This window comes from Panthera tigris, chromosome C1 (genome assembly GCF_018350195.1).
Source record: "Panthera tigris isolate Pti1 chromosome C1, P.tigris_Pti1_mat1.1, whole genome shotgun sequence".
Taxonomy (NCBI): domain Eukaryota; kingdom Metazoa; phylum Chordata; class Mammalia; order Carnivora; family Felidae; genus Panthera; species Panthera tigris.
The window spans coordinates 61,460,260-61,480,014 of NC_056667.1; the positions used below are offsets into that span (position 1 = coordinate 61,460,260).

The following is a 19,755-nucleotide window of genomic DNA, read 5'->3' on the forward strand; positions in this document are numbered from 1 at the left end:
CTGATGACATCCAAAGTTTCAAGTGGAAATGTTCCTTAATCATTTAGAAATATACAACTAGCATTCAATGGAGAAGTTGGGGTTTAATGTAAGGTTTTGAAAATTATATGTGAAGAGATGATATTTTAAACCATAATAGCTGAAAGTTGTAAATTGGGTCTAATAGATAGCCAGGACTGAGCCTATCTATAGAGACTTGAGGACTTGCTGCCCCATTGAGGGACAAAATGCATTGGTCACAGTGGAATGAAGAAAACAAGGATATTGTACTATCACAGTAATTAGGACTATGGAGTCTTTCAGTAAAGGATCCTGGGTATCAAATGGTGTAGAAAGTGCAATGAGAACAATGGGATAAAATACATATAGCTCTACTTATTATACCAAAAATTTAGATGCTTATTTCACTCCTGTTTTTCACTCTTGGTTAGCAGAGATGGTAGCAGTGGATCAGTGGGAGTTCCCTTTCATTAGTAGCCACTTTCTTTCATTGCCCACCTGTCTCTGTGCAACAATAAGTGATGCTAAGTCTGACAGCCCTCTTTGTCTACACATATCAAATTCAGAACCTCCATTAGTGTCTCAAGTGTGTTTGTCCTCCCATAATTGTGAATTCTATTAAACAATTTTACAATAAAATTTACATTGACTAGGCAGCTGTCTCCTTCAATAATAGAAGAGAACATGTGCTGTGGATTCCTGGACATGCTGATTGCAATTTGAGAACTCAGATTTAGATTTACTGTGCTTTGAAAAACAGGCAAATACTAGTTATCCTGGGTCTCACTACTTCTCCCTGACCTATCCATCTATCAATACATGTACATATGCTGCTTTACGCAAGGCCTAAGATCCTTTCAGCAATTTACAAAAATGAACTAAACCCTCTTCTCCCCTTTAAATCCAAGGGGCACATGAGTCATATGTTCTCTCAACCATGAGAAATGAAAAATATTAGCTAACATTTGTTAGTGCTTTGGTATTCACATGCATTTGTCATTTGGCTCTCCTGTTAGATAGTTACCATTAGATTTAGTTTATTAATAAGAAAACTGAGGATTAGAGTAGTTCAGTGGCTTCCACAGAGCCATTCAGGCAATGAATAAATGAGATGAGTAGGACCCACACCTGATTATCTATTTCAAATCTGTAGTCTTGTGTATAGAAGGACAATTATTCCCTTTTGACTCTTGCCTGTGTTGCTAAAACAGACTTACACCCATAAGACACAAAAAATATATTCATAAAATAAAGCATAAACTGAATATCTTACTATTTAAGGCCCAGATGTTGCTACATATACAAATAAATCAATATTAAATTAATTCAAGAATAGCTTTATATGGCACTTAGAATATGGGCACCAGAACCCATGGAGGTATAATGCATATGTGTGAGAATACAACACACACATACACCACACATACACACACATATCCCCCAAGTGTAAAACACTTTATACTTAGTCAAATAATTCTTTTAAAAGCTGTTACACTGTGATACTTCATACAGTAGTTTCTAAAGTTATCAAGAGACAAATCAATTATCTGTAGCTGTAGACAGCTGTTTGAATAGCAAATAGAAAAGCATGTCTGGGATGACACAATATGTAATGTATAGGGGTTGGGGAGTGTTTTATTTGTCACAGAAAGTCACAGTTTCATATACACTTTGTGCAGGTGAGAGTATTATTTTTGTAGTTGAATTTATTGTATCCTACCTTATCCTTTCTTCAGATTGTAAACACTTCTCCAAACACTGCTTCAGAAAGCCTTCCTAGTTATTTTGGAATTTATTTCTGATTTCAAGGAAATGCAATTGATGTTGTTCCAGTTCATTCTTAACTAAATCATCTGAATGTTTCAGGAGAGAGTTTTGTTTACCAAGAAGCTTCTAACTCTCTCTAAGTTATTTCTTTTAAAATGGCTTTAGTTTTCTTCCCAAAGGCACAAACAAGTGAATGCTTGGAATTATAAAATGTGCTCTCTCTCTTTCTCTGCCTCTCTCTCTCTCTTAAAGAGATAATGTACTCAGGAGTAGTATAACTAAAAAGTATTAGACCTGTCTACAGTCTTATGAATAGGCAATCGTCCCTTATGAACTTCATTCGGAATTAGAAAAAACAGAACCCTATGTCATTTCACAGTGTGCAACACCATTACCTTGTCTCTGATGTCTCCCCAAATTTTGCAAGCAGAGAAACAAATATTACATGAAGATCATGAGCTACTACAATTCAGGTACAAAAAGCATAGATAGCAAGGGCCAAATATACCAGTTAATGCACATTATTATAAATGATTGTTTAAACATCACCTAGTGAATGCCATTAATGATTGATAGGTATTCTAATTACCATTCGTTGGCATTAACTTTAAAGTTGGTCTGAATAGTCATTTGCAGTTCTGTGATGCCAAAGTTTAATATACCTTCCTATCAAATGGCTAAGTCTGAAACTAAATATTTATTATACAAATAATCTTTAAAAACTGAGACCTGATTTAGGAACAGTACATCTCCTGTGGCCTTCAAAAGTGGTTTTCTCAGAAGTCAAAACCAGAAGTTCTATGTCCTAATTGCTGAATGTGCTACAGAGCATACTGTTTATTAAAGGCAAGGAGACAGTCTCCTACTGTCTAGGTTTTTGGTCTAGAGACTGAGACAAGATCATAGACCATGCATCATAGCCAGTAATCTTATGGTTTCAGAAGAGGTACCTTGTGTATGTATCAATTGTAATATTGATACAAGAGGGCATTAGCTTGAGTGTCATTTTTTTTGAGGGGGGGGCATTTGAGTCTTTGCCAAAGGTTCTATTAGCTATCATTAAACATTAAGTATTGCTTTTGGGGTAAGGTAAAAGAGCATAAGCAGGAAAAGCTTTATAGGCTAATAAAAATGTAAATGAACATTCATCAGCCTGCTACCATGGAAAATGATGAAAGAAACATTACCTGAGAAATTAGATTCATAGATAATTGCTAATCAAATCAACCTGAGTAAGAAATCCCTTTGTAACCATTCAGCATTTTGTGTGAATTTACCTCTCTATGCCAACCCTTCTGTGCACTGAATTTGATTCCAATACCCTAGGTCCTCCATACATTTTTAAAAAGATAGATATAGAGATAACATATATATATGTTATGCAGTATGTCATATGTTATGCAATGTGTCAGCTAGGCAGAAGTAATTTCTGTGCTAGGTATCTGTGACAGTTGATAAGAAACAGCTGTATATTTTGATGCATGTGCATTTAACCTTCTTTTTCAATGCCATAGTCCCTACCAGGAATTTGAATGCTGAGTTATGAATCAAAGCTTCTATAGCTTGCTTAAGTCACAGCCCCAGAGTTTCAGAGCTTCTAAGCTCCCTGTGTCCTAAGCAGGCAGGAAATTACTACTCTTCTCCCCCTCAATTAGGAATACATTGGAAGACCAATATTTTCTATCTGATCTTTAAATACAGTAGTAAAGTAGATGATGAGTACTACCTACTTTCTCTCAGGGATGATTCATTCTGGGATAGTATTTAGGGAGTAGATGACTTTAAGTATTTTATCTTTTCTGAACATTGTGTGAGTTATTCTCCCTATGGCTGCCTTTTGTGGATCTCAAAAGAACCTTTAGAAAGTTGCTGAGGTTGGACAAGTGAGAGTGAGAGGCTAGAGTCCCCATGAGTGACTCTCAACAGTTGCGCTCTGTCACAGCATCTCTCTTCTGAGGTGTCCCTCAAAGACACTCAGCACCTCTGCCTCTTATCCCTTATTCTTGCACAACTGAATATCAGACTAATATAGCTATTATAAAGCAGGGAACTGTTAAGGAAATCACACAAAGCTTTCTAGAGTTACTCTGAGATGTAATTCAAGTACAACCACTTGGAGCATCTTTAACCTTGATGCCCTTTTACTTTGTTCTGTGCCCTGAAGTAGGCTACTAGCTCCCTTAGTTCTGGGATGAGCTGTCTCATAATTACTGCAGATTTCCACACCTGAGAAAGATCCTACCAGGAGTTGAAGAATCATTTTCATAATACTTCCCTGAAAGGTATTCATCAAGCTATCCAGGAAACTTGGGGGGAAATTCCAAATTAAATAAGACAAAAGCAATGGATGCAAATCTTTTGTCTAGAACTATCAAAGACATTACTGGTAGTGATCAATATGTTGCCTCATTCTGTCATTCATACTGTCATTATCTTACTCTTTATTCACAGTGTCATTATCTTCCTGGACTTCCTGCAATAGTATTCTGACTTATAAGGCCTGTCTTCCAATCTTTTACAGTCCTATTTTATCCTAAATACTCCTGAAATTTTGCCAGGTTCTCTAACATGTGGCTTTGATTGAGTCATTCCTCTGACCAAGAGACATGCTTATCCCAAAACACACCCAGCAGGGATTAAGTGATAGTGATCTAATTCTCCTACCTTTTCAGCCATGGGTTTTCATACTTTTCATTTTGCAGCCCATGCTCTAAATTCAGTGAACTGCTATGCATTTATATTCCCTATGCTTTTTATTACACTATAGTCTCTTTATAGTTTGCCTCTCCCACCCATCCTCAAAGTTCAGCTAAAATGCCACTTTCATTAAACTGCTGGATTCCTTTAGCTTGAGGTGTTTCCATGTTTCTAACCATGGTACTTTTTCTATACCTTTCTCATAGTATTTAACACTGCCTGTTTTATAAACATGGTTATATTTACTATTTTATTATATAGTTTTCTTGAGCATAGGAACTGCATGTTAAAATCTCTATATAGCTCTCACAGATTCTAGTATGGTGCTTTTGCATATACTAGTTTTTTTTTTTTTAACTTAGAGCATTTCTTTTTTTTTTTATTTCTTTTTAAACTTTTTATTTATTTATTCATTTAAGCAATCTCTACAGCCAACGTGGGGCTAGAACTCATGACCCCAAGATCAAGAGTAGCACGCTCTTACAACTGAGCCAGCCAGGTGCCCTGAATATAGTAGGTTTTTAATAAATGTTTGTTGAATGACTAAATTAATGATTATGCAAGTGTTTTACAAATCACACAGAATGAGGAAAATGATTTCTCTTCTCCATAAATGCACAAGAGATTATAATGATATCTTTAATAAGGAAAGTAGCTTACAAAATCACAAGCAATTTTCATAAATAGCTTCATACAAATTACTCTTAAAAAATCTATAAAATGAAGTAAGGGGGAACCTGGATGGTTCAGTCAGTTGAGCATCCGGCTTCGGCTCAGGTCATGATCCCACAGTTTGTGGGTTCGAGCCCCGTGTCAGGCTCTGTGCTGACAGCTCAGAGCCCGGAGCCTGCTTCCGATTCTGTGTCTCCCTGTCTCTCTGCCCCTCCCCTGCTCTCACTCTGTCTCTGTCTCTCAAAAATAAATAAATGTTAAAAAAAAAATTTAAATGAAGTATATAGCCTATACAAACAAAAATAATGATCAAGTTTTGTTTTTAAAATTTTCTCTTTGCCCATTCAATATCTTTTTTTAAAGTTTTTATTTATTTATTTTACATATTAATGTTATATGTGTTAATATTATTTTCTTTATTATTTTAAGTTAAAATTTAAAAATAGTAAAATACACTTTCATTTAAGCTAGAACTCTCTTTTTCTTCTCTTAATATCTATTGGTGGAATTTTGTATGTTCTTATTTTTTTTCAAGTTTTTATTTCAATTCCAGTAAATTTTTATTTAAATTCCAGTTAGTTAACATACAGTGTTAGTTTCAGGTATACAACTTAGTGATTCAACGCTTCCATACAGCACCCAGGTCTCATGACAAGTGCACTCCTATTTAAAACATAATGGAGGAATTTGGACTTAATGTATTAAGTTTGATCTAACAAAAAAAGTAACAGAGTTTAAGTTTATTCTACTCCACAAAAAACAAGCCCAACATACCCATTAGGGAGCATGGTTAGTCTTTGAGATCTGCATGTCTCTCTCTGTGACTTGGCCGAAATTTCCTAATCTCCATTCTAATCAGTACTGTTGTCTCCAATCTCACATGTGAATTGTGCTTTCTGACATAAAATCAGTTACTGACTCACAGCAGCCTCAGCACTGATAGCTTGTGATCCATTTATGAACTGTCAAGATAAATAAAGATCTTCAGATTATTTATATCTGCTTTTTTTCCCCAGTAAACTTATACTTAGAGAATTACTATATATCTAATCCCTCTCCAACTTGATTTTATGTCTTTTAGCTTAATTGGTTGCCAAACTGAATATACAACTTTCACATTGATGATGCAAGAAGAGTGGAAATGTGTTGTTCCAATAAGGAACGTGAATTGGTTTAGATGTTGGCACTCCCATCAGCAAGTGTGATAACATAAATCCTTGAAATCCAGTCAATAAATTCTGGAACTGTAATATTTTATAGCAAAAGCCTTGGAAATTTTTTTAGCACTTCCTTCTTTTTGGCGAGTAACCAAGTCTAAACCCTCATTGGAACTTCTGGAATTGTTGAGATTGTGTCTAATATAGATAGCCAAATCTTTTAAATCAGAGTTTAAATAAAATTTGTAATTGAACAAAACCCAGTACCAGTATATGAATAATAAATTTATTTTTGTTGTACTGCTGTCAAAATTATGATGAAAACTCTCTGTGTTTTGGGCCTTAATATTTTGTGTGTGTTATGATCCAGCAAACTGACTTCTAGAAATTTATTTTATGGAAATCATAAGAGATTAGATCGTAAGGGTGCTCATGTAAAATAAATAAGAAAAACAATCTAAATGCCAAGAAACAAATATTGATTGAATCAAGATGATACATGGGTACAGGGGGATACTATGCAGTCATTAAACATGGCCTTGCACAAGTGTATACAGTTACAAGATGTAAGGTAGTGGTCCTGTTTTATTCTTTTGCACGTAGCTGTCCAGTTTTTCCAAAATCATTTATTGAAGAGATTGTCTTTTCCCCATTGTATATTCTTCCCTCCCTTGTCATAGATTAATTGACCATATATTTACAGTTTTTTCTGGGTTCTCTATCTTATTCCAGAGATCTATATGTCTGTTTTTGTGCCAGTAGCATACTGTTTTGATTACTCTAGCTTTGTGGTATGTTTTGAAATCAGAAAGCATGATATGTCCAGCCTTATTCTCTCTCAAGATTGTTTTGGTTGTTTGGGGTCTTTTGTGGTTCCATACAGATTTCAGAATATTTTGTTTTAGTTCTGAGAAAAATGTTGTTGGTATTTTCATAAAGATTTTATTAAATCCATAGATCACTTTGGGCAGTATGGATAATATCCTTATCCATGAACACAGAATATCTTTTTGTTTATTTGTGTCATCTTCAATTTCTTTCATTAGTGTCTTATAGTTTTCAAAATACAAGTCCTTTTACCTCCTTGGTTAAATTTATTCCTAGGTATTTTATTCTTTTTGATGTGATTGTAAATGGGATTATTTTCTTAATTTCTTTTTCTGATAGCTTGTTAGGATATAGGAAAGCAACTGATTTCTCTATGTTAATTTTGGGTCCTGTGACTTTACTAAATTTGTTTATTTGTTCTAACAGTTTTTGATGGAGTCTATACTGTTTCCTACATATAGTATCATGTCATCTGCAAATAGTGACTTTTATTTCTTCCTTTCCAGTTTGGATGCCTTTTATATCTTTATCTTGCCTAATTGCTCTGGGTAGGACTTGTAATACTATTTTGAAAGAAAGTGGCATTCTTACCTTGTTTCTGATTTTAGAAGAAAAGTTTTCAGCTTTTCATTATTGACTATGATGTTAGGTGTGGATTTGTCATATATGGCCTATTTTATGTTGAGGTATGTTCCCTCCATAGTGAGTTTCTTGAGAGTTTTTATCATACATAGATGTTGGGTTTTGTCAGATGATTTTTCAACATCTGTTGAAATGATCATATGATTTCGATCTTTCTTTTTGTTAGTGTGGTATATCACATTGATTGATTTGCAGATGTTAAGCAATTTTTGCATCCCAGAATAAATCCCACTTGATTATGGTATATGACCCTTTTAATGTATTGTTGAATTTGGTTTGCTATTTCATTGAGCATTTTTCTATGTTCATCAGGGATATGGGCCCATAATTTTGTGGTGTCTTTGTCTGGTTTGTTATCAGGGCAATGCTGGCCTCATAAAGCATTCCATCCTCTTTAATTGGAATACTTTAAGATGGATAGGTTCTAACTGCTCTTACCTATCTTATCTTCAAATGTATTTGAGTTACTTTTCCTACTTTTTAAAGAATTTCTTTTAAATTTCTTAAGATGGATACATGGCTTAGCTCATTAATTTTTAGCCTTTTTTCTTAATCACTTACAAGTCTATATATTTTAAACTTCTACTTTAGCTATATTGTCCAAGTTTTGATGTATCATATTTTGTTGATATTAATTTCAAACTACTTTCTTATTCCAGTGTGAATTCTTTTTTGACCCACAAGTTATTTAGAAGTAGGCTTCCAACTTTATAAATTTGGTATTTTTTATTTACCTTTTTCTTAATGATTTTTAAGTTAATTTACACTGTGGTCAGAGAACTATGTCATTGTTTCCCAGTATTTGAAATGTGTTGAGGGTGCCTGGGTGGCTCAGTCAGTTGTGTCCAACTCTTAATTTCTGCTCAGACTGTGATCTCTCAGTTGGTGGCATCAAGCCCTGAGTTAGGCTCCGTTCTGACAGTGCAGAGTCTGCTTGGGATTCTCTCTCTTTCTCTCTCTCTCTCCCACCCCTCTTGAGTGCATGCACTCACTGTCTCTCTCAAAATAAATAAATAAATAAACCTCAAAAAAGAAAAGAAATATGTTGAGTGTTGGTATATGGGCCAGTATATGATCAATTTTGTGAAAGTTCTATGTGTTCCTGAAATGCATATGCACTCTGCCATCGTTTGTTAATGTGTGTTGTAAGAGCCAATTAGGTCAAATGTTTATGTCCTTCATATCTTTTATGTATTTTGTGGGTTTCTTGTTTGTTTGTTTTGGCTTATGCTTTCAACTCTGTGTTAAAAATTCTCTACTGTAGGTCTGTTTCTTTGTTTTAATTCTGTACATTTTTCCTAATTTATTTTGATACTGTGTTACTAGATATGCACAAATTTAACATGATTATAGTTTCCTGGGAGAATCAATCCTTTCATTACAACAAATTAACCTTCTTTATCTCCAGCAATGCTTTAATTTACCCAAGAAGTCTAATTTTTCTCATATAAATACAGCAATATATACCTCTCTTGCTTAGAATTTATTGGGCATATCTTTTTCTATCCTTTTACTATAAACCTATATAAACTTCTTACTTTACAGGTGTCTCTTATACATAGCATATAATTGGATTTTATTTTATCCTACCCATAAATTCATTATTTTAATTAATCCATTTGCATTGTATAGAGTTAAATCTACCAACATATTTTGAACTTCCACTTGTTTCATCTTGCTTTTTTTAAAAAATTAAATGTCTGTATATGGATGGCCTATTTCTAGACACTTTATTCTATCCTATTGTTCTGTTTGTTTGCTGCATGTGAAAATCACTCAACTTTCATTGCTGAAGCTTTATAACAAATTTTGATATCCAGGGGTATAAATGTGATAATCTTTTTATAATTATTTTTAAAATTTTCTTTGCCATTTTTGGCCTTTTACATCCATTATAAATTTTATTTTTTTTTCTTAAAGCTTTTATTTATTTATTTTGAGAGAGAGAGAGAGAGAGAGAGAGAGAAAGAGAAGGAAAGAGAGAGAGAATCCCCAGCAGGCTCCACACTGTCCACACAGAACCCAATGCAGGGCTCAAACTCATGAACTGATAGATCATGACCTGTACTGAAGCCAAGTGTCAGACACTTAACCAACTGAGCCACCCAGGTGCCCTACATCCATTATAAATTTTAAAATCAGATTGTCCATTTGTGTGATATTACAGCTATGGGTCCTTTTTTTTGTAATTTATTTACTTTAATATTTATACTTCAATATTTACCTATATTCAAAATATACTTAACCCCTCTAATACCCCTCCAAAAGCCACATTCTATTACCACATCATGCTCAAATTCCAGGCTCTCCTCAAGTAAATCAGGTTCAAATGTGGATGAGAATTCTTAAGTTTGGTGTTTCTACTATGGTTTATCTCAACTGGAATTCCTGTGGAATAGCAACAGGTTGTTTGCCTCCCACACACCCAGCATACAGTGGTAAGTAGGCATAGATAATCACAATAGACATATCTATTCAGAGTAGAAGATGGACACACACAGCAGATAACCTCATATTGTTGTCATAGAGACTCAAACATCATAGTATGGTCAGATAGTACAAATAATAATGAATGATTGTAATGAGATGTGAGGGCTCTTGGTCATTTATACAGTTTTGAAGAACATTTTTAGGTAATAAATGGTAATGTATGTGTATGTTGCATTTAAATATAAATGCACAACTGCTGTTTGATTATTATAATTTTCATCATGCTATATATTCTAATTTCTTGATCATTCAGCTTTGGGAGTTAAATCATGTAAAGTTTTAGAGATAGCATGTATCTGGAATAGATTAGGTCCTAGGTATTCAGCGAAATCTTCCCCTACTGTACTTTTCTCTCCTTTTAAATCTTCAAATCATATTATAGTTTTGCACTTACAAGTTTGGGCAATGAAAACTGAGGCTCTTCTCCCTTCTACTACATAGAACATGCTTCCCTGTATCTTACAGGGGGACACATGAAGGAATAATATTAAGATCAGCAAAATAGTAGATATCTCTTGGTTAATAAAATTCTATAAAATATTTTAGATGTTTTAATTTTAATTCTGAAGGAATGAGAAAGTGTCCATCTTCGCTTATAAAAGAACATCAGTATCTCTTCTAAAAGTGCCATAAATAAGACAGAAACTGGCAGATTTATTGTTGATCTATGTTTAATTTAAATTTGTTTTTAGAATATAAGAAAAGTGGTGAAAGGAAACTGACAGCTTTGAATAGATATATGGTCTAAAACTCTGTACTACATCACTCATTTTAAATTAAGACTTGATATTATTCTTTCTGAAATATATCAGATGTGGAAAGACACAGAGTGTGGTCCTCTGAAAAACGGGAGAGAGGGGGAGAAAAGCAGAAATAAAGTACCTCTTAAATTATTGATTTTGTGAAATATATCAAATTACTTGTCATCATAAATGTGGCAGCCTATAACTTGAAGTGTGTTGACCAGTGATGACCTTAATGTGTTTGGATGCTTACTGGCTTTTGCACCTTTATGGCAGAGCATTAAAGTATATTTTATGTTTAGATAATTTATCAATGTATAGGTGTGTAATCCTATTTATCTTGCTATTTTATCAGCTTGCTAGTGTGAGGCCAATATTTTAATAAGCTATGTATCAAATAAGTAGACTTTAGCAATTTGAAAGACATTTTTGATACAGTAGATTTCTATACTAATAGTATGTCATTGGCCAAACTATTGGGAAGTAAATTATAGCACAGATTAAGCTCCCTCTCTATGAAAATAACTTTTATTGAGTATTTTCAATATGCCAGTTGTTTTCTAAGCACTTTACATTATCTCTTTATATTCTCATTATAACTCCACAAGATGGGTGATATTATCACCCTCATTTTATAAATGAGGAAACTAAGTCACCCTACTGGGTGTGGGAACATTCAGGGTGGGAAAAATAGTATAAGAAACATCATGGTATATGTGGGGAAATATAAGCAATTCTGTGTAAACCTAACACATTAACAAAGTCATATATTTCACAGTGTATTAAATAGCCAAATCATATCTCAGCTTTATATGTGTTTTCTTTTAACAAAACTCATATCTGACCTGCAGCCAATGTTTGTTACTGTTCCTGATTGAAACTCCTTGAGTGGAATTACAGAATTGTCATCTCAATATTAAAGGTATTAAAGGTGAAGATTAAAGTGCATAAATGATTTGTCAGGGGGCAGAGTGAAAGTCAGGAGAGTGCCTGGAGAAGAACATAGAGCACTGAAATCTTACCCCAAAGCTTTGGTTTTCTAGGTTTAGTTAAGACCAGCTCCAACTAAGATGTTGGAATAGAATTGAGAATGATTATTTATAAGTCCCATCCCAGTTTCTGGCAGACACCAGTCATGAGGCAACACATCTATTGATTAAAAGTGTAGGTATGCTCTGGAGACCAGAACATTTAGGTTTAACTGAGTAGGGGTGGGGCGAATACTTTATCTCTAACCCTAAATTTATTTCTCTCTAACATAATCATAACAGGATTTACTTTTTATGTTGTTGTGAGGAATAAATGTAACTAAAGAGCTTAGAACCATGATTGGTATTGACATATGCAGGTTCTGTTTCTTTTATTCTTTATAAATATGCTGACAATGTGTGATTGTGCATTTCTATGGAAATGTATACAGGAATTCTGTTAAAGATATGACTATAAAATGCACACATATTCCCTTTGTTTTGTTTGACATTTGGTAAGAACATTTAATGTGACATCTACCCTCTTAACAAATTTTGAAGCATACAGTACCGTATTGTTAACTCTAGGCAGTATGTTATACAGAATTTATGTTTCTAGAATTTATTCAACTAGCATAACTGAAACTTTATACCCATTAAACAGCAACTCCCGATTTCTCCAACCCAACAGCCTCCAGCAACCACTGTTGTACTCTCTACTTAAAAAATTTGACTATTCTATATACCTCATATAAAAGGACTCATGCAGTATTTGTCCTGTGATGCTTATCTCCTGTAGCGTGATGTCCTCTACATTTATGAATGTTGTTGCAAATGGCAGAATTTTTTAATGGCTAAATAATGTTCTGCTGTATATCCATTACCACATTGTCTTTATTTATTTTTCAATGGATTCTTAGTTCGTTTCCATATATTGGCTATTGTAAGTAATGCTGCAATAAACATGGGAGTGCTAATATCTGTTTGAGGTTCTGATTTCAATTATTTTGAAATATCCAGAAGTGGTACTGCTGGATCATTTGGTATTTCCATTTTTAATGTTTTGTTTTGAGGAATATCTATCGTGTTTTGCATGACTGCTGTGCCATTTGTATTCTGCCAACACTGTATAGGGTTCCTATTTTTTCACAACTTCACCAACACTTTTTTTTTTTTTTTTTTTTTAATAATAGCTATTCTAGGGATACCTGGGTAGCTCAGTTGGTTGATTTCTGCTCAGGTCATGAACTCACCATCATGAGGCTGAGCCCTGCATGGGGCTCTGTGCTGAGCATGGAGCCTGCTTAAGATTCTATCATGCCCTCTCCATCTGCCCCTCTCCACTCATGCTTGTGCGTGCTCTGTCTCTCTCTTTAAAAAACAATAAATAAATAAATAAATAAATAAATAAATAAATAAATAAATAAACAAACAAAGGCTATCCTAACAAATGTGAGGTGACATTTCATTGTGGTTTTTATTTGCATTTCCCTGATAGTTACTGATATTGAGCATATTTTCATATTCATGCTGGGTGTGTGTATGTTTCCTTTGGAAAAATGTCTGTCCAAGTCCTTTGCCCATTTTTTAATGGATTGTTTGGGTTTTCTTGTTACTGAGTTGTAGGAGATCCTTATATATTTTGGAACTTAGTCCCTTATCAGCTATATGGTTTACAAATATTTTCTCCTATTCTGTAGGTCGCCTTTTCATTTTTTGAATTGTTTCCTTTGCCATGCAAAAACTTTTTAGTTTGATGTCTCTTTGTCTCTTGTCTCTTTTTGTGAGATCATGACCTGAGCTGAAGCTGGACGCCCAGGTGCCCCAGTTTGTCACACTTTAAATATGAAGCCAAAGCTTTTCTTTTTTTTTTTTTTTTTTTTTTAATTTTTTTTTCAACGTTTTTTATTTATTTTTGGGACAGAGAGAGACAGAGCATGAACGGGGGAGGGGCAGAGAGAGAGGGAGACACAGAATCGGAAACAGGCTCCAGGCTCCGAGCCATCAGCCCAGAGCCTGACGCGGGGCTCGAACTCACGGACCGCGAGATCGTGACCTGGCTGAAGTCGGACGCTTAACCGACTGCGCCACGCAGGCGCCCCCCAAAGCTTTTCTTTACATGCAAGTCCCTAAGTTGGTATTCAGGAAACTCTTTTTTGCTTACATAATACTTGTTAATGAATTAGATACAATTTATTGCTTTAGTTTCTTTTGAATAAACAATTTAAAATATAGTAATTGGAATATGAAATACCACTAAGTTCTTTACTACTTTTTTCTACTTATATTTCATTAGTTTTTATTAATACCCCTATAAATTATATACATAAAATAAACAGGAAACTAATATTATCAGTTTGGGAATGAAATATGACTGGTTTTTGGAAAGCACGGGGTTTAAATCAGAGGAGAAGTTTTGAAAAGATACCGACAAGCTGCAAATGTTTGAGCAATATGTCACCAAGTCTCTGTTTTGCTGCATTAGAAACAGTTATTTTGGGACTGGCTAAGTGAGATCCCCAGGTAGGTCTTGCTATGCAGATTTTTTTCAGCTTTATTAAGGTATTATTGACAAATAAAAATTGTATATATTTAGGTTGTACAACATGATGTTTTGAATGTATGTATGCATTGTGTTATGATTACTACAGTCAAGCTAACGAACATATTCATCACCTCTCATAGTTACAATTTTCTTCATGGTAAAAACACTTGAGATCTACTCTCTTAGCAAATTTCAAGTGTATAATACATTATTATTAACTATAGTCATACTGTATATTGGGTGCCCAGAATTTATTCATCATCTAACCACAGGTTTTTAGCCCTGAACAACATCTTCCTATTTCCTCCAACCCTTCCTCCAATCCTGTAACCAGTACTCCACCCTCTGTTACATTGAGTTCGATTTTTTTTTTTTTTTTGAAGTCCACTTATAAGTGAGATCATGCAGTATTTGTCTTTCTGTGCCTGGTTTAAGTCACTTAGCATAGTGTCTTCTAGGTGCATTCATTTGTCACAAATGGCAGGATTTACTTTTTTAATTTATTTTAATGTTTATTTATTTTTGAGAAAGAGAGAGAGCACAAGCAGGGGAGGGACAGAGAGAGAGGGAGACACAGAATCAGAAGCAGGCTCCAGGCTCTGAGCTGTCAGCAACAGAGCTCAATGCGGGGCTCAAACTCACAGACAGTGAGATCATGATCTGAGCCAAAGTTGGATGCTTAACCTAGTGAGCCACCCAAGGAAAGCCCTTGGATTTCCACTTTTTAAAAAAAAGCCAGATAATATTTCATTACATATGTATGTCATATTTCATATATCTGTTGGTGAGCACTTAAGTTGTTCCATATCTTGACCACTGTGAATAATGCTGTAATGAACTCATAGTACAGCTACCAATCTGACATAGTGACTTTATTTTCTTTGGCTATATACTCATATGTGACATTTTTGGATCATATGATACTTTTTTAACTTTATGAGGGAACTCCATACTGTTTTCTGTAATTGCTGTTCCAGTTTACATTCCCACCAACAGCGTACAAGTGCTCCCTTTTCTCTACTTCCTCACCAACACTTATTTTTGACTTTTGGTAATAGTCATACTATTACTATGAGGTAATATCTCATTGTAGTATCTCACTGTAGTTTTGATGTGTGTTTCTCTTATGATTAGTGATGTTGAGCATCTTTTATGCACGTGTTGTCTATTTGTGTGTCTTCTTTATAAAAAATATCTTTCAGGTCCTTTGCCTATATTTAAATGGACTTATTTGAATTTTTTTGCTGTTTAGTTTTATGAGTTCTTTATGTAATTTGGATATTAATCTCTTGTGAGACATATGTTTTGAAGATACTATCTTCTATTCCATAAGCTGCCTTTTCATTTTGTTCATTGTTTCTTTGGTTATGCAAAAACCTTTAAGTTTCATACTGTCTGCTTCATTTATTTTTGCTTTTGTTATCTGTGCTTTTGGTGTCAAATCCCCCCTGCAAAAAAAAAAAAAAAAAAAAAAAAAAACTTATTGCCAAGAGCAATGTCAAGGAAGTTTTCCCCTGTTTTCCTCTAGGAATTTCATGTCTTCATTTAAGGCTTTCATCCATTTTCAGTTAAATTTTACGGGTAGTATGAAATATGCATCCTTTTTCTTTTTCTTTTCTTTTCTTTTTTTCTTTTTTGTATGTGGATATCTAGTTTTCCCAAAATAATTTGTTGAAGAAACTTTCCACATTGTGTATTCTTGGCAACTTTGTCAAAGATTAGTTGAATACATATGCATGGTTTTATTTCTGGGCTTTTTATTCTGTTCCAATGGTCTAAATATCTGTTTTTAAACTAGTACCATAGTGTTTTGATTTTTATCACTTTATAATATAATTTGAAAGCAACAAGTGTGATGCCTCCAACTTTGTTCTTCTTGCTCAAGATTGCTTTAGCTATCTAGGCTCTTTTTTCTTTTAATTCCACGAGAGTTAACATATAGTGTTATATTACTTTCAGGTGTACAATATAGTGATTCAATAAAAATCTGAAACACTTCACAAATATGCATGTCATTCTTGCACAAGAGCCACACTAGTCTCTGTATCATTCCAATTTTATTCTATGTGCTGCTGAAGTACTATCTGAGCGCTTTTGTGGTTTCCATATAAATTGTTTTTTTTTCTATTTCTGTGTAAAATGCTATTGGGATTTTGATAGGGATTACACTGAATTTGTGTGCTATTTTGGGTAGTATGGATATTTTAACAATTTTAATTCTTCCAATCCATGAACAGTGGATATCTTTGCATTTATTTGTATCTTAAGATTTTTGTACAAATAATTTTTGTATGTTGATTTTGTATTGAGCATCTCTATTGATTTATTTATTATTTTTAACAGATTTTGGTGGATCTAGATAAGATCATGTCATCTACAAACAGAGACAATTTTACTTCTTCCTTTCTGATTTGGATGCCTTTTATTTCTTTTTCTTGCTGAATTTCTTTGATGGGACTTCCACTATTATATTGAACAAAATTGGGCATCCTTGTCTTGTTCCTGATCATAAAAGAAAAACTTTCAGCCCTTCACCATTAAGTATGACGTTAGGTGTAAACTTGTCATATATGGCCTTTATTATGTTGAGGTACATTCCCTCTCTACCTAAATATTAAGAGATTTTACAAGGAAGGGATACCAAATTTTGTCAAATGCTTTTTCTACATATACTGATATGATCATATGATTTTTATCTTTTATTTTGTTAATGCAGTGTATCACATTCATGGATTTGTGTATGTTGGACCATTCTTGCATATGAGTGACAAATCCCACTTGATCATAGTATATGAGTATTTTAACATGCTATTGAATTAGGTCTGATCATATTTTTTTGAGGATTTTTTGTGTGAATATTCATCTGGGATATTAAGCATTAATTTTCTTTTCTTTTAATGTCCTTAACTAGTTTTTGGTATCAGGGTAATGCTAGCCTCATAAAATAGTTTTGGAGTCATCCCTCTTCTTTTTGAGAAGGACTGGTATTAATTCTTTGAATATTCAGAATTCACCTGTGAAACTATCTGGTCCTGGACTTCTGTTTATTGTGAGGCTTTAATTACTGATTCCATTTCCTTTCTCATTATTGTTCTGTTCTGATTTTCTATTTCTTCAATATTCAGTCTTGGTAGGTTGTATCTTCTTAGGAATTTATTTAATTTGTTGGTATATAATTGTTCATAATAACGTCTCATGATGCTTTGTTTTTCTATGGTATCAGTTGTAATGTTTCTTATTTTATTGTTGACTTTATTTGCATCTTCAAGCTTTTTTTCATAATTAACCTACCTAAGGATCTACCCATTTTGTTTATCTTTTTTTTTAAAACCACCCTTAGTTTCATTGATATTTTCTATTGTTTTTCTAGTCTCTATTTCATTTATTTCTCCTCTGATCTGTTGTATTTTCTTCCTTTTGCCAACTATGAGTTTTTTTTATTGTTCTTTTTCTAGTTTCTTGAAATATAAACTTAGGATTTTATTTGAGATCTTTCTTTTTTATTAATGTAGACATTTATCATATTAGCCTTCTTAGAACTGCTTTTGCTGCATCCTGTAAGTTTTGCTATGGTATATTTCCACTTTGTTGCTTTCAAGATACTTCCCTTTTGATTTCTTCTTTCACCCTTTTGTTTTGCAGGAATACGTTGTTTTATTTCCAAATTTTGTGATTCTCTTTTTAGTTTTACTCCAGTTATTACTTTCTATTTTCATACTATTTTGATCAGAATAGATGTGTGATATGATTTCTATACTGTGTCCTAACATCTGATTTACATTGTGACCTAACATATGATTTTTCTTACAGAATGTTCCATTGTGCTTGAGGAGAATATATTGTGTTGCTATTGGATGGCATGTTCTGTGCATGTCAGTTAGCTCCATTTGGTCTAAAACATATTTCAAGTACAATATTTCCTTATTGATTTTTGGTCTGGATGATCCATTCATTGTTGAAAGTGGAGTATTAAAGTCCTTTATTATTATTGAATTTCTGTCAATTTTTCCCTTAAGAGCTGTTAACATTTGCTTTATATATTTAGATGCTCTAATATTGGGTGCATATGTATTCATAATTATTTTATTCTCTTGATGAATTAATACTTTTATCATTATATAATGATCTCCTTTGTTTCTTGTTACAGGTTTGACATGAAGTCTATTTTGTCTGGTATAAGTATAGCTACCCCTGCTTGTCTTTGCTTTCCATTTGCACGGAATATCTTTTTCCATCTCTTCACTTTCAGCCTATGTGTGAGTCTATTAATAGGCAGCATATACTTGTGTCTTGCTTATTTTTTTTGATTAAGACTTAATTTTTTAAAGCAGTTTTAGATTTACAACAGAGTTAAGAGAAAAGTACAGAAATTTCCTATACACCCTCTGCCCCCACAGAGGGTGGCATATCCTCCCACATTATCAACATAATTCATCAGACTAGTACACTTTTTACAAAGAATGAACCTACATTGGCACATCATAAATCACCTAAAGTCTATAATTTACCTTAGGATTCACTTGTGGTGGTGTACATTCTTTGGGGGTGTACAAATGTTTAATGATGTATGTCCATCTTTACATCATATAGAGTATCTTCCCTGACCTAAAAATCCTGTGTTCTGCCTATTTGTCTCTTTCCCACTTCCCACCCTTGACAATCACCAGTCTTTTAATTTTCTTTGCAAAGGCAAAGGTATCATTTTGCCTTTTCCAGAATGTCATACATTTGGAACTGTACAGTTTGTATCTTTTCAAGACCTTCCTTCACTTTGTAATATGCATTTCAGGTTCCTCTTTGTCTTTTCATGGCGTGATAGATCAATTTCTAGCAGTGAATGATATTCCATTGTCTGGATGTAGTAGAGTATATTTATTATTTACCTGCTGGAGGACATCTTAGTCACTTCTAAGTTTGGCAATTATGAATAAATCTACTATAAACATCTGTGTGCCAGTTTTTGTGTGGGCATAAGTTTTTACTTCCTTAACGTAAATAGTAAGGAGTATGATTGCTGAATCATATAGTAAGAATGTGTTTAGTTTTGTAAGAAACTGCCCAACTATCCTCTAAAATGACTATGCCATTTTGTTTTTTTGTTTGTTTGTTTGTTTTTCAGGTGCCCCTATTTATTTATTTAGTTTTTTTTTTAATATATGAAATTTATTGTCAAATTGGTTTCCATACAACACCCAGTGCTCATCCCAAAAGGTGCCCTCCTCAATACCCATCACCCACCCTCCTCT

The 19,755-nt window shown here is 33.7% G+C and overlaps 1 protein-coding gene and 1 pseudogene across 2 annotated transcripts in view; one reads left to right on the top strand and one right to left on the bottom strand.

Moving 5' to 3' along the window:
* The window catches only part of LOC102964317 (serine/threonine-protein kinase TNNI3K), a 288,998-nt gene that overhangs the window by 38,743 nt on the left and 230,500 nt on the right, over positions 1-19,755 (top strand). The window lies entirely within an intron of this gene.
* LOC122241690 lies at positions 16,491-16,590 on the bottom strand (annotated as a pseudogene).